At 31.3% G+C, this 16,514-nt stretch overlaps 1 long non-coding RNA gene across 2 annotated transcripts; it reads right to left on the minus strand.

Moving 5' to 3' along the window:
- Positions 1–6,883: 6,883 nt before the first annotated feature.
- On the minus strand, positions 6,884–10,394 carry LOC148853962 (uncharacterized). Of its 2 annotated transcripts, XR_016094896.1 has the most exons (3): positions 9,974–10,303; positions 7,956–8,162; positions 6,884–7,316 (listed from the first exon to the last, which is right to left on the minus strand). It is a non-coding gene; the product is annotated as an uncharacterized LOC148853962 (long non-coding RNA). The 2 variants fall into 2 exon arrangements; XR_016094897.1 differs by lacking the exon at positions 6,884–7,316 and having other exon boundaries at positions 7,718–8,162; positions 9,974–10,394.
- Positions 10,395–16,514: the final 6,120 nt, after the last annotated feature.

Below are 16,514 nucleotides of genomic sequence, written 5' to 3' on the forward strand. Positions count from 1 at the left end.
TGCTTTACTGATCTCTCTCTCTCTCTCTCTTGAGTGCTAGTATGCAGCACATAGCATGTAATCCTTGCAAGGAAAAATGATTACTTAGCTTCCATCCTTATAATGAGCTTTATATTAAACACTCACATTCCCTGAATTTGACCTCTCCAAAAGAAAAGCCTCAATCGGGATCTGCGATCTGGTCCCAACAACCATTCCCTTTCGGTTGTTACTAGTATGAACTCTACAACTCCTTCAATTTCCTGGCGTGCCAATCACCTCTTTCTTCTTTGAAATTCAGGCTTTGAAGAAGTTTCAATGGCTTCTTTTTGTTTTTGTAAATAGACAAGTAAATATTTCTGCGCATAGGTTTGCTCAATTTTCTAAACATGTTGATGAGGACTTCTTTAGGTTTAATCATCAGCCTATCTGGCTGCCTTCTGTATCTAACTTTATACAGTTTACTTCTTAATATGCACTAAGACAGTAGAGACTATGAGAGACGGTTAGTCTATATGAAGATTTTGGCCTTACGACTTGGGATACGAGGAGCAAAGGAGCTGAACTCCCTGTCTAGAAAAGGAGTTTCATCCGTTTCATGTACGCAGACCTGGTCTACACGCCATTCTTTTCTTCATGATTGGATGGTTCAAGATTTTAATCGGAGCACATGATCAATGAAATTGCCTCATTAACCTTCTAAGGAAAAAAGAGCCCGGATCTCTTGCAGTAAAAAAACTATGTGCAAATGGCATCTAGCCATGCATTCATAGGGAGATGTTAGATCCCTTCAGAAAAAAAATAGGAAAGGAACTCTAGGAGTTTGTTTTGTCTCATGATACAGGAGTTTTCATTAATGTCAAAAAGCTATGATTAAGTGTCCCTATCAGCTTTGAAATAAAAAATCAATTGGCATAGTGCATATTCATGTTTTATTGAATGGCTGCAAGTACTTCAACACGGTCGCAATGAATGTGAACTCATGGTGGCTTAGTTGGTAGAGTCTCTGACTTATTGTCGTAGATATTTGGGATCAAATTCCACTGCCACCAGGGTTGGGGGTGTATGGGTAGGGAGAGGGGCACAGGGAATTCAGATCAGCTATAAATACATAGCCCCAACAACGTCCCAACAAGCCACTAAAGCCATACATTGGGAACATCTCCCCACCACAAGATATTCCCAATATACGATTGCAGTGGCCTGTTGAGACAGTGCTGGAGACATTTTATTGGTGGTAGATCCCTACACTGGCATAGCGCATAGGCTATCCCGTTCTTCCTTTGTATAGCCCAATAAACCGAAAAAAAAAATCTATTATTACTGTGCTGCTGATTCTTTCAAAACACTAGGAAGCCCATTAAGGGATAGTGGCTTTCCATTATATTATTTTCTGATAGTGGAGAATAGATATCTCCATTTCAATTACCAAAAGCAAAAACATTATAGTTACATTTCAACACCATCAGAATTTTGAAAGCACATGATGAGAAGGAAAAATCAAAAAAGCTGTTGGAACACTGAGCCCTTAGATAAATGGGGGCCCATAATTCATCACTCAACGGCTACTAGATGTCCACAGGTGTGTCAACAGTATTTGGAAATTTGATTTCAAATTCAATATTTCACGTAATTAAATTGAATTTGGATAATTCAAATATCTGATTTGATTTATAAAGCAAAAAGAATACCTGATTTGATTTTATAAATATTCAAATTCGATTGATTATATAATTCTTATATATAATATAAAAATGTTTAAACATTTTATGTATCTTATATATATATATATATTATATAAATAATTTAGGCCCCATTTGGCATGTCTTTCCCCATGGGCTGTCATTTTTTAGATGCCCGTCAGTTGGCATTTCAGTCTTTCACCGTTTGGTTGGGGGAAGATCTTTCCATTGAAAGATCGTGCGCCAAAAAGATGCGAGAAGTTTGATTCGAGCTAATTTCAGGAAGTTAAAATTCGAGCTTCACATGGAAAGACACGCCTCCAACAAACAATTTTGGGCTGCCAAGATCATTATATAAAAGCTCACTACATCTTTTAATTGTCAGATATTCTAGAAGATCTTTCAAAAAAGACTTATTAAACGACACCTTATATATTTATACTAGCAGGGACCCATGTGATGCACAGGATTTATTAAGCAAAGCTAAATAATAGAAATAGTTATTTACTAAAATACCCCTTATAGTTTCATGGATTTATTAAAATCTACCATATAGTTAAAATTTTACTAAAACACCACTTATAATTTGTGATGGATTCAATAAATCTTCCATTAGATGACAATGTTGACCATAATGTTCATTTAAATTAATTTAATCAAAAGAAAATAAAAATAAAAATACCATTTTTGCCCTTTATAAGACACGAGCAACCACTCTATTGGCTATATTTGCTTAATTTTGTTTTTTGTACAAAAAAAAGTGTTAAGGGTATTTTTGGAATAAAAAATCATAAGCCTAATGGCAAAACAAACACTCCTTAACAAAAGGTTGATTAAGTAAATAAGTTGTAAGCTATTTGGGATGTTTTAATAAAATGAAAACTATAAGGTATGTTTAAGTAAATATGTAAAACTATAAGATGTGTTCTATTAAATGACCCTAATAGAATCACATAAAAGTATACAATTGTTTTATATTTTAACTTTTTAAATAATTAATAATTATTCATATTTTATATACTACTTTTAATAATTTTTTTATAATACAAAAATAATAATAATTAATTTCAGTTCGGTTTATTCATCAAACTGACGAAATCGACCAACCCGAGTTGGTCATTTTTTCTAGTATTTTAGGTTGGTTTTGGTTCAAAATTTTCCCAATTTGACCAACTTGGATCAATTTTACTTTGTTCATTTGTAAACCAACCAAAATTGAATGACCTAACCATGGATATATATTAATGTTTTATATTTTAAATATAAATTTTAAAATAAAAAAGTGGAAAAATTCCCATATTTCTTAGTCTAAAATGTTTTATATCATAAATCTAATTATTAAATTTATTTTTTAATAATTGCACTATAATTTTTAAAATTTAATTTAATTTTTAAGTTTAAATCTTTTAAACCGACTAACCAAACCAAAAAATTGACCCAAACCGATATAATTGAGTGGATCGATTTTCACAAAAAAGGTCATTCGATTTCAGTTGACCAACTCCCTAACCTAATCAAGTCAATTTGGTTGGCCAAATAGCCTATGACCAAACTAAATAAACTCATGAACACTCATAATTTCAGCTAAATGAATAGTCTCATCTCTGATAAGTAACAATATTTTAAATCTCCAATAATTATTTTATAGCAAAAATACACAATTATTGAAAATATATTGACAATGAAAAAAATATAATAATTACAAAAAGACAATAACTACTAAAAATATATTAACTTAGTCAATAAATAGTGTAATCTCAAACAATAGTTTAATCTCTAATAAATATTAATCAATAAATTATAACAAAAATACAATAAATACGATAAGTACAACAAATTAAATTTAAAAATTTCACTAATAGTAGTTTAATCTCCAATAATAATTAAAAGTTTCCTATTAAATAAAAAAACAAAATAAATTTATACATAACCATTGAAAATACATTTATCACAAAAACAATAAATAATTATTGAAATACAATAAATATTATTTTTGATATATATAATTATATAATCAATATAAATTAAGAGTTTAAAATTATTATTAATAAATATTAGTTTTTTTGAAAGTTATTTTCTTGATTTATTACTTGATATAAGTGAAATTATTTAATTACAATATTATGTAAAAATAATAAATTATTATTAAATTCAATATTATGTTATAATTATTTTTTCTACTTCTCAGAAAATTTTTAAGTTTATTACATAATTTCTTTATTCTAACTATTTAAAATCTAGTTATGTTAATTATTTTTTTATTTAAAATACTCAGTTATTTAAATACTTGAATAATATGTAAAATATTAGTTATTCATGGAATTTAATTATCCACAAAATCATAATTTATACTATTATTACATAATTTCATTATTAATTTTGTAATATATTAATTTATTGTTAATTTCAATATTATGTTCTAATTATTTTTCTACTTGAAAGATTTTTTTTTAATTTATTACATAATTTTGTTATTTTAACGATTTAAAATCTAGTTATGATAAATATATAATTATTTAAATATTTAAATAATCTACAAAATATTTAAAATTTTTTGTTATTTGAATTTTATTTATTTAAAGCTATTACATATTATTAAATGTTCGAAAAACATTTAAATTGGTAATCCAAAGAAACATAGCTTAAAAAGTTAGTACATAATTTCATGATATATTTTGTAAAAATATATAATTATTTATTAGATAATTTCGTTATTTTAACTATTTAAAATATAGTTATGATAAATATTTAAATAATCTATAAAATATTTAATTTTTTTGTTATTTGAATTTTATTTATTTAAAGCTATTACATATTATTAAATGTTTGAAAAGCATTTAAATTGATAATCCAGAAAAACATAATTTAAATTGTTAGTACATAATTTCACGATATATTTTGTAAAAATAGAAAATAATTTTTATGTTTTTAATAAATATTTTAAGTTATTATATAATTTTGTTAGAATATTTAAATAATTCTTAAATTTTTTAATCCAAAATTTCTTTAGATATATATAGATAAAAAGTATGGGAGAGGATAAATAGGAATTAGAGATAATTGTGGAGATAAATAGGAATTAGAGATAATTTATAAGATAAATAGAAATTAGAGATAATTCTGGAAAAAGTGGGAGAGGTGGTTTAGGATAAACTTTAGAAGAAATTATTTAGATGATTGGGAAAATGCTTCTCATTGGTCGTTTCAAAAATGACATAGAATAAAAAATAAAAAATTCAGAAAAAGAGAGTGTGTGTGAGAGAGATGCTTAAATAAATAAAATATTTATTTTATACATATACTAATTCAAAATAGTTAACACATTGAATTTAAATTGAATTGAATATTGGAATATTTAATCGAATTTGAACTTAAATATTAATTTTTTTGCATCAACCAGATATCAAATAGAAATTTGGATATAAATTTTCTAATCGGATTAAAATTTTGATATTGATTCAATTCGATCCTTTTAAGCCCCCAGATGTTCATGTTCTTTTTCTTTTTAGGGTAAAGAGATGCCCACCATGTTGAGTGGATAATAAGTTAATAACCGATAGATAGATTCAGAGATGTATCAAAACTGGGGAGTATACCGTGAGATGAGAATAAGAAAGAAAGCTCAGGAACAATAAAACTATTAAATAAAAATGATGGTTTATACCTTAGTTGTAGTTGGGCGGGGCCGGTTGTTCAATATGTACACCAGCTAGCCCTGAATTTCAAGACGACGCAAAGATACAAGGCTTCCCACATTATTAAACAATTTAAAAAATAGAGATGAATTCAAAATCTTCTTGTATTTGTATGGTAACCCTAACCCAGTGATCTCAACCTTGCTGAATTTTTTGGTTGTGATCATAGAAAATAGTCTCCGTGATCCATACCTCATTGGCATAATCCTGTAATATCCATAGCTTGGCTGTGTCGTTGTCTGTCCATAAACCAGAAATATCCAGCAGCACAAGGTGTTGATAGATAAAGGTCGCACCTATCAAGGGTACTTGAAATGCAGATTTTGCCACGGGGAAAAGGGATCACTCTAAACCTCTCATCACAAATGTCGAAAGCCACTATGACGTCCACCATCGGATCCCCTGAAGAACGTCTATTAAGCCAATGTATGGCTCCATTGATTTCAACCGGAAATCCCATGATCGGATAGGGCGACAGTTCTTTGATCCTTCTCCATGAAGAAGAAGAAGAAGAAGAATTCATGGCATTGGAACTGGAACTCGAATTGCATTCTGGCATCAGTCGTAGAGTAAGCACCTCGCATTCCATCTGCAAATCTTCGTCCATTTGCAAATCTTCTTCCATCTGCAAATCTTCTTCAGGCAAATCGTCAAGCATGGGAAGTCTGGGAGAATAAATGCACACCACCTTATACTCCCTAGTAGCGGGATTGTATCCAAATCCAAACAGCAAGCTGTATGATTCTCTTTCTCGCCCTAGATCACCATCATCAACATCTCCTCTTCTTAGTTGACTTGGGTGAGGAAGGTCTGCGATTTCATGGGTGTTTGGATTGCACAGGTGAGCGCAATTAAAATAGTCGCTACATACAAGGATCAAACCGTGAGAATATTGCCAGACGTAATGATACCCGTCGATAGGATGACGTAACCTGCGAACAGCCGGTCCTGGTCCTCCTTCGTGTTCGTGGTCTGCCGAGAAGAGAGAGAAATCTACCATGCAGTAATTCGAATATTCGAATATGAAAGACATAAGAACGATTTGACGGCCAACATATCAATGAAATAGGGATGGCGAATTAAGGAGTGCCATAATTTGCATACAGATTTGAATCTCAAAAGAGATCTCACCGGAAGCCATGACAGGATATCCACCACAACATCACCTACCCCCCCACTTGTTTTATTTTTATTCTTGTCCTTCCTCCACAATAAGCTGCAAGCTCTAATAATATATAAGGACAAACAAAGGGAGGGGATTTCGTGGATTTGGTTACTTACGTTACCGGGGAATGGGGATATGGTTATGGAAATGGAACGAACCATCAATATCCTATGGCCCATTTGGTTGCCAAGAAGGGATGTGATGAGAAAGGAAAATTTTCTCAATTAGGGTGTCTGTGTTTGTTTGTCGAGACCTATTATCCTATAGAATTTCCTTTCCAGTGTTTGGTTGATGTGAAAATTTTGCAGGATGATTGATTTAAGTAAAAATGATATCCAATTTCACAACACAGCCCTATCCTATTTACAGGATGACATGGCCTAATATTGTTTGTGTCTTGCCACATGGCAAGTTGACATGGATATATTAAAAACATGCGTATTTTTAATACAGCATATTCGTACTATAAAAAGTAACTCCCAAGATCATTTCAAAGCAAGCAAATACCTATGGCATCATTTAAGCAAATATAAAACTGTCATAACCACCAAACTGATTATCAAAACAAAAACAATTATTGATTGTGAATGGGGTTCTTTCAACGCCTCCACCTCCATGCCAGTATCCTCTACGTAAGTCTTAGAGGTGTTATCAATTGTAGGTTGCTTGGGTGGTGGATGCATATTACATTGGTATCGCTGCAATTGATGTACTTGGGCATTGCACTCTGCCCATGTGAAATAAATTCCTGATTAGCGCCCTTTGAACACAACATAATATTTTGCCATTTTATACCTATAATCACGTAAACACATATTCCATCAAACCCTGTATTATTAACCTATAATTGAGCTTGCAAATAAATCAACCACTTAATCCAATATGAAATCAAATATATTTAAGTTCCATCTATACAGATTTCAAGAGATCCATCCATACTAATTTCAATGACGAAAACCTATTTGGGTAATCATTCAATCAAATAGTCGAGCAACCTATTTAAGTTCATAAACTCAAGTAATAAACTTGTTTAATGTCATCAATCCAACGAAATCAATTATCTACATAGGAACCTCTGAATCCCATATATTGAGTTAAAACCTGTCAATCAAAGAGTCAGAATATACATTCATCTTAAGTTGGAATGTATTTAACAAATTGGTTAACACATGTTCAAACTAAATATTCAACCATCATTCATAAACCATCAGTATCTTCATTTAATCATCCACTTGGGTAATGTTCAAGTCTTCCACAAAAAATGATTTTTTCTATCGACAAAGCCAGTCAAGACATGCTTGAGTCATTTGTCAAAGTAACGTTCAAGTTTTCCAAAACATAAATATGTAGCCAAGAAACAACACATAAAGCATAACAAAAAAGTGGGGTGTTAGTGAACCATATTCATTAGTGTCTCCAAAAAAGGGGTGTTACCAAAGTAACTTCAGTTAAGTGGGCCCAACTTCAAATCTAACCATGCCTTCTTCAATTCCGAAGCCAAGGCATAAAATGCTATTGCCCGATTTTCAGACTCAGTCAAATAATTGATGGCCCTTATGAGGAAAGAGGGGTTATGATCCCCTAAGCTCAGCACATCATCATAAATCTTTTCCTTCTTCAGCAACCCGATTCCCTTCTCAACTGCAAAAGCCAATAGATCTTGTCTTTGTAAGTCTCGATTGACAGAAGGTTCCCTATCAACATAGTCTAACCATTCTTGTACAAGGGTCAATGCAACTGCAATTCCACTAGTTGCAGCTCTAGCAATCGCAATCAACATCTCATTGTCCATCTGTGTTTATATAGAATAAATTATCTAGCCTTGCTTTGTATTTATGTTTGAAATGAGAGAACTGTTTAATCAAACAACGGGGGAAATTAACAATAATCAACTATCACACAATGTATTTGAGATAATAGCAGTAAAAAATATAATCTGAAGATTCAATGGGTAGTATGGCCCATCTGGCCTACTCTCTCTCTCTCTCTCTCTCTCTCTCCCTCTCCCACACACCACTTTATGTGGTACTCAAATATTTAGGTGCTACTTGTTGATGGCTGAAATGGATTAAAAGAAGAACATTTTTCTGGTCATGGATTGACCAGGACCAACCTGCTCAGAACTTCAGGTGGGTGGATTTGGTTCGGCTTGAACCAGAACCTATTTTGACTATTGTGAAAGGATGAAAGCCTATGGTCTTATATTAGTTTTCCATAAATCTAGGTTGGCAATTTCTGTAAACATTCTTTACTTCTTATAAATTAACTTGCTTTCTTTTATATTTAGTTTGTTTGTATATTTGTTTTTGATAGTGAATGTGATCTATAAACAATAGTTCCATTTAAATTATCACACTATGGAAAGGAATGATAAATCTACTTTGGTTGATCAATTTCAACATTAAACAGAACAACATCAATGTGTGCATATGAGACAAAAAGTGCAAATTTCATTTTTCTTGTTCTTACAGGTTCAGCAGGTTCAGCATACTTATACAGTCTGTAGACTCTTTTTTCTACCTTGCTTGTTGCATGCAATGCAGAAAACAATTTGTGGAATATATGTGAAACACGGAGCATGAAACAAAGAAAATTACAAAAATAGATAGAACAGAGAAAAAATAAATAGAAACAAACCCTTTGCAACTTGGGTAGGAGAAGGAAATTTGTCAATTTAGATTGAAAGAAGGCCTGATCGGGGCTGGTCTAACAAACAAATATATAAGAGTTTATAAGAAAAGGGGGTTGAAATTCAAGGGTTCAAATGAGGCAATGGAGAAGAAGGGTACTGAGTCTATAATTTCAGTAGGGGCGGTAAAGCACTGAACATGGAAAAGCCAAAATAGAGAATGTGTTACATAGCCATCCATCGATCAACAATATAGAGAAAAATGAAAGAGAGAATGTGTTACCTCAAGCCAAAATACAATATTTTGTTGTTTCAGATAACCTGAAGCAATATATATATATATATATATATATATATATATATATAATAAAAAAACAATAGATCCGACATGAATAGAACAAAAAAAAAATGGTTTGAGACGACCTGAAGCAAAATATATATATATATATATATATATATATATATATCAACAAAAAAATAGTAGATCTGAGATCAATAGAACAAAAACAAATGACCTGAAGAAAAAAATAAAAATATCAAAAAACAACAGTAGATCTGAGATCAATAGAACAAATGCCAGATCCGAGTTCATATTCATGTTGATGTGCAGATCTGGAACAAACAAATGCCATATCTGAGCTCCGGCGAACGAACTGGCGATGAGCAAGGAACTGGCAAACTCAAATGCCAAAAGCCAGATCTAGACGACCAAGTATAGACGGAAATGGCAATGAGATTTGGAGAGGAGCCCATCCAATGGAACAAGTCAAAAATGATATAGAAATGAACTGAAATGACGAGAGAATGCTAGATCGAAACTTACCTTATGACGAAAATGCCGAAGATGTTATCGTTGGCCGGCTGGAAGGAAGGAGACGAAGAATCGCATTTTGCCTTTCTCAGCGGACTCTCACCACCCACCTATTGATTTTTGAGAACTCACGATCCAGTATTTTCTCTTCCTTTCCTGGGGCTTCAATATTCTTCAAAGATGCTTCCCTTTTCATGCATTTCTTAGCAACCAAACGTATCATTAAGCTATGTTCGCTATGTTTGGTTTAAAGGAAAATGTAAGGAAAAGAAGGGAAAGGATTTTGTGTTTTTTTCTTCTTTTTCCTTCAAACCAAACATAGGCTTAGGGAATCCTGATTATGTGCAACTCTTTTCAAGTGGTGTTACGTGATGAGGACAGAGGAGATATATTCGGGAAGAAAAATGTTTTGCCAACTGTGATAAGTGATAACGTCGATGCTCTGGGCCATTCATCTTCTGTTGTTATTTGTTAATGGGCCGAGTCGGAAACGTAATTAAAGTGATTCTGATGCACAGGTAGCCCAATGATATGGTGACAGCTGCCCTTCCTACTAACCACAGGTAATCATCCTATCACCGAGTTAATAGAAAGGGTAGTAGAATATCATTAATAGGAGACTCGGACTGGTAGGCAATAGCAGGGTTTTGTTTTAAAAGGTTAATTGAGGCATAATGGCCCAAAAAGGTGAAGGTCGTGGCGTTGTAAGGCTTAAAATTTAAGAAAAAAAATAATTAAAATTGATAAATTAATAAAAAAAGCATATAATATGTCAAATTAAAATGATAAAAAGCATATATATCTAAAAAATTTATAAACAATGAGCTTTTACATTTAAGCGTTAAATAAGATAATTAATCAATAAACAATTATAAACATTTCACATTTTATTTTATATAAAAAACTAAAGTTATCTATTTATCTATCTATATATATTAGAATTGGTTTGTCTAAGTCACCATACCTTTCCTTCCTTCAAACCCCCCTTCCTAATTTTCAGTTTTTTTTTTATTTTTTTTTTAATTCTACATAATTACCCATCAAACCAATAAGTAAATCACATATGCTTAACTATTTCTAACAACCATAAAGAAAAAGGGATTTGCTTTTCTAACGTTTAGCCAAGTGCCACCAATTTCCCCCACTTCCTCCTAAATTGTCTTTAATTCATATTTTTATTTTCTAAATTATCTCTAATTTAGTGGAGAGATTCTCTCCTAAACTATCTCTAATTCCTATTTATCCTCTCCCCCACTTTTTTATCTATATCTATTTAAAGAAATTTACAACTAAAAAAATTTCAGAACTATTTAAATGTTATAACGAAATTATATACTAAATTTAAAATGTTAATTCAAAACACAAAAAATTAATATATTTAATAATATTCATATTATTAATAATTCAATACTTTTACAAAGTTCATAATGAAATTATGTAGTAACAATATAAATTATAATTTTACAAATTATTCAATTTAAGTGTTTTTCAAATAATTTTACAATATAAAACATTATTTAAATATTTCAACAACTAAAAATCTTAAATAAAAACATTAAAAATAGCTAAATAATATAACAAAATATTTAATATTACATAATAAAATTAAAATAAACAAAATTCAAATAACTAAAATTTTTAAATATTTTACATATTATCCAAATACTTAACATGACAAAATTTTAAAAAGTTAAAATAACGAAATTATGTATAAATTTGAGAAAAAATTCTTAAAAGTAGAAAAATAATTACAGTAGAATTCATAATATTCATATTAATAATAATTTAATATTTTACAAAATTAATAACAAATTATGTAAAAATAGTACAATTATAACTTTATGGATATTAAATTCAATAAATAATAACTATTTTAATAATTTAAATAACAATATTATTTCAATACCTAAATAATATTGTAAATAACTAATTTCACTTATATCAATTAATAATTATAGAAAATAACTATCAAAAAATTATATTTATTAGTACTAATTTTAAAATTATAATGTATATTCATTATATATTTATATATACTATACTTACTAATTATTTTATTTTCAGTAATTATTTATTGTTTTTTTATAAATATGCTTTCAATAATTATTTATAAATGTATTTTTATTTTTTTATTTAATAGAAAATTACCAATAATTATTGGAGATTAAAAAACTATTATTTAAATTTCGAAGTTTAATTTATCATATTTATTGCATTTTTTATAAATTTATTTTTTAATAATTATATATTTTGTATAATTTATATATTAATACTTATTAGAGATTAAACTATTATTTAAGATTACACTATTTATTGACTAACCTAGTATATTTTCAGTATTTATTATATTTTTACAATTATTGTATTTTTATTATATATCTATTATATTTTCATTATAAACTTATTTTCAATGATTGTGTACGTTTTCTATAAATTTTTAATAATTATGGGAGATTAAACTATTATTTATTTGAGATTAGACAATAAATTTAGGTGAAATTAGGAGTGTTCAATGATTGGTTCGGTTCAATTGTAGGTTGTTTTGCCAACTAAATCGATCTGGTCAAGTCCGCAATTTGCCACTCTAAACCAATTAACCATTAGTGAAAGCCCACCAACTCGGGTTGTATCGATTTGGGTCTATTTGCAGTTTACTTTGTTTGTTCAAAAGATTTAAACTTAAAATTTAACTTTAAATATCATAAATTAAAATGATATTATTAAAAAATAAACTATAAAAATTAAATCAATGATATAAAATATTTTAGATTAGCAAAGATGGGGATTTTCCCCCCCAATCTACATCCACTCTCCCTCATTTAAAATATTCATATTAATTAATAAATAGTTAAATACGGTTAATAGTTAATCCCACCCATATTCAATGTATTAAATAGTGTTATTACCAAAAGTTAATAAATACGGTTAGTAAATTATCAAAAATTAAATATTCTTATTAGTACGGATAATAAATTACCAAAAATTAATAAATATTTTTATTAATTAACTCATTAACAATATTTTACAAAAATTGAATACACTTTAACTAATTTCTATAAAATTGAGAATTATATTTGACAAATATCAAAAAGTATAAAATTTTAGTTATTGCTATTATTATAATTAATAACCAAATACAAATGGGGGAACACAATATTATAATGTTAGAAGATGAAATTAATAATATTTATTTATATTGAAAAATAAAAGATAAATTAGTGTAATTTTGCTAGTAAACTACCAAATAAAAAAATATCTAATAACAATTTAAAAGATTTTCAATAAATCCCCATAGTTACACAAACGTAATAAAATTTTCAAAAATTTTCATAAAACTACATTTTAGTAAAATAACATTTTTGAAATTAAAAGATTTAAAGTATTTAAAAGTTTATTTAAAATGCATTAAATAATTATTGAAAATTATTAAAATATTTTGGAAATTTAAAGTTTATTTAAAATGCATTAAATAATTATTGAAGATTACTAGAATATTTTGGAAATTTTAGGAAAATTTATTACATTTGATAGTGATGGAGGACGATTTGACCCGACCTATGAAACGGTGACACGTGAGCACTGACTCAGCACGAGCAACAACTCAACATTGTAGCCTAGTGCGACCAAGTGACGGGCCCATAAAGCAGCTCGTTACATCGTAGCTCACAAAAAGAGGAGATCGCCAAGACGCGAGCTCTAGGTTCCCCGAGCTACCTTTGAAGGGATACTCCGAGGCAACTTTAGCTCACGAGCTAGGGGAACTAGCTTGCCCAAGCTCCCAAGCAAACAAGTCATCCCAAGGACCAATTCTGTTAAAGGTAATCCTGAAGTATTCCGGGCTTGCCACCAAGTAGCTCGGGAATGAGCTACATGGGCACTCCTCAAGAAGCTTCTACCAAACAAGAACACACCGATCCGCATATAGATACCCCGAGGTGAAGACACCTCAGGGCAGACAGCTCGGCTTAGCTTGCCACAGGCAGCTCGCCGCTTACGAGATAGCCCGGCACAGGGTAACTCGCGGAACGGTAGCTTGGCATATCACAAGAAGACCTCCTACCTGACCACCATACCTGACAAATCTGGGGACAACAGCCATATCCCTCGTCAAACAGCGTCGTGCCTGCCACCTTTAGAGGGTGCCTCACACCTGACAGGCACGTACCCTGTGACGACGGCCCCGCATGTGCCACCTCAGCCCCTGCCAGTAACGGTTGCGGCATGCTGACAGTGGCGGTTATACCTGCCCTGTCAGAGCCCAGTGGGGCGGATGCAATGGATTTCTGTTATAAGGAGCTTATTTTCAAGGAAGAGAGGTATGATCTTCTATCACTCGCACTATCTGCACTCTTAGCCTTCATCTTTTCCTTGTTTCTCCTACAGAATACTAACTTAAACATCGAAGTGTTCCTGTCGGGCAAGCCCCCGGGGATTCTTCTTCTTCTTAGTCTCAGGTACCTTCTAGGAGCCGCGTAAGTGCCAGCTAGGAGTGATTGGATTGCACACCATCAGATAGATTTTGGAAAACCATTGAAAAACTATGTAATTTTCATTGCAAATTATTGAAATTTATTAAAGATAAATGACTGGGAAATGGAAAACTATAATTTGAACAAATAATTACACAAATTATTAAGATAAATTAGTATAATATTGGAAAAAGGAAATTATTGGTTAGTTTATATTAGGAATTATAAGATAAATTAGTATAACTCTGTAAATAAACCATTTAAAAAGAAAACAAATTATTTAATAAAAATTTAAATAAATTTGAATAAAATTTCAAAATTACACAAGTACAATAAATTTTCCAAAATTTTCATAAAATTATATTTTTGAATATTAAAGACAATTTAGTGTACTTTTAGAAATTTACCATGTGGTTGATACTCAATATATCCTTTTGATCATTTCTATCATCAAACTAAATATTGGGTTGATAGGGACAGTGTTTTCAAAACCGAATCAAACTAGATGGTTAGACCAGAAAAATTGGGAGCAAGATATCGTTTCACCTCAAAACCGCTTTTTGTCCCAAAACCATTTATTTGATTAGCGAACTGTTGACCTGGGCGGTCGAACCATCAACCCAGACAACAATTTTTTGCCTTTTTTTCTTTTTCTAATTTGTTATTTTTTTGTTAGAGTGGGTCATCCGTTTGGACCGAACAGTCAGACCGTTCGACCATAAAACGGTTCCCTATTCGATCTATTTTTAAAAACCTTGGACAAGGAGTGGGTGCCTCGCCTTGAGCTTAGCTTGGTGTGCGGCATGGCTTGAACCAAAGCCCGACCCATGGACCAGCCCAATCGACAGCACGGCACAAGCTCATGCCTAATCGACCCCCCAAATTATCCTAGAGGAGTAAGGCACGGCCCGGGATGCCTCGTGGGCCAGTACGACACGACTCGCACTTTGTGTGGGCCACATGCAGGTCATGTCATGCTGATCCAGCACGACCCAATTTACACCTCTACTTGAACCTGCCCAATACTAAGGACGGGGCAGGAAAATTCGAGGATTCTCCATCATTGACGAGGAGTGGGGTGCCTTGCCCCTAAACTCGTCTGACATTAAGGAGTGGTTACCTTGTCATGAACCCGCGTGACACTGGGGACAGGGCGGGGATGGAGTAGAACCCACGTGACAGTGGGGACGGGGCGGGGATGAAGTAGAGTGTCTTCACTATGGGGCAGGGAAAGGGAATGGGGTACCCTACCTTTAATCCAACATATTGTCATTCCTATGTAATTGTTAATAAAAAGAAAAATTATTTTTTATAAATTATTTAAAGTTGATCAAAAATTTATTTAAAAATAATAAAAAGAATAAAATTTATTAAAATTACTATAAATTATTAATAAAACTAAATTTATTAAAAAATATTTATTCATATTTAATTAACAATAATTATTTTTTATAAATTAACATTAAATAAAAAATAAAATTATTAAGTTTTTTAGATTTTCCCATAAATCGCACGGGTCTCTGCTAATAAAGCTTAAGCCCAAAGGCAAATTTTGTACTCTTCGCCTCACCTCAAGACTTAAGCCATTCTAAAATAATGGTGAAGAGTGGCATGGATCGAATTGGGCCTGAATCAAAAGGCCTAATAGTGCATCCACCAACCACTCCCACGCATACATATAATGGCTACTCAATACCCAATCCAACTCATTCACCACCCAAATGGACTGTAAACACATGTACAAGCCCCGTAAGTTACTGGAGTTGATGGATCATGGGTGAGTGGACTTGAATGATCACCGCGGTTGGATTATATGAGTTGGGACAGAGATTGCCAATCCCTTGTAATAGGAAATTAGCTATAACAGCTGTAAAGGAATAAAGACAAAATCACGCGATTTTTATTCATTTTGAACCAAGAGATCCTAGTGCCTCCTCGCATTACATCACATCACATTACATATTTTATCCATAAGGTGGGAAATTAAGACAGACAATGTTTGGTTAAATTCTAGTTCTTTCTCATTCTTACTAAGATAAAATTCTAAGATGAAAAAGAATGGGTTAAAATAGGCAGAGTGATCA

This window comes from Nelumbo lutea, chromosome 4 (assembly GCF_056320005.1).
Source record: "Nelumbo lutea isolate HS-2025 chromosome 4, American lotus-T2T, whole genome shotgun sequence".
Lineage (NCBI taxonomy): Eukaryota > Viridiplantae > Streptophyta > Magnoliopsida > Proteales > Nelumbonaceae > Nelumbo > Nelumbo lutea.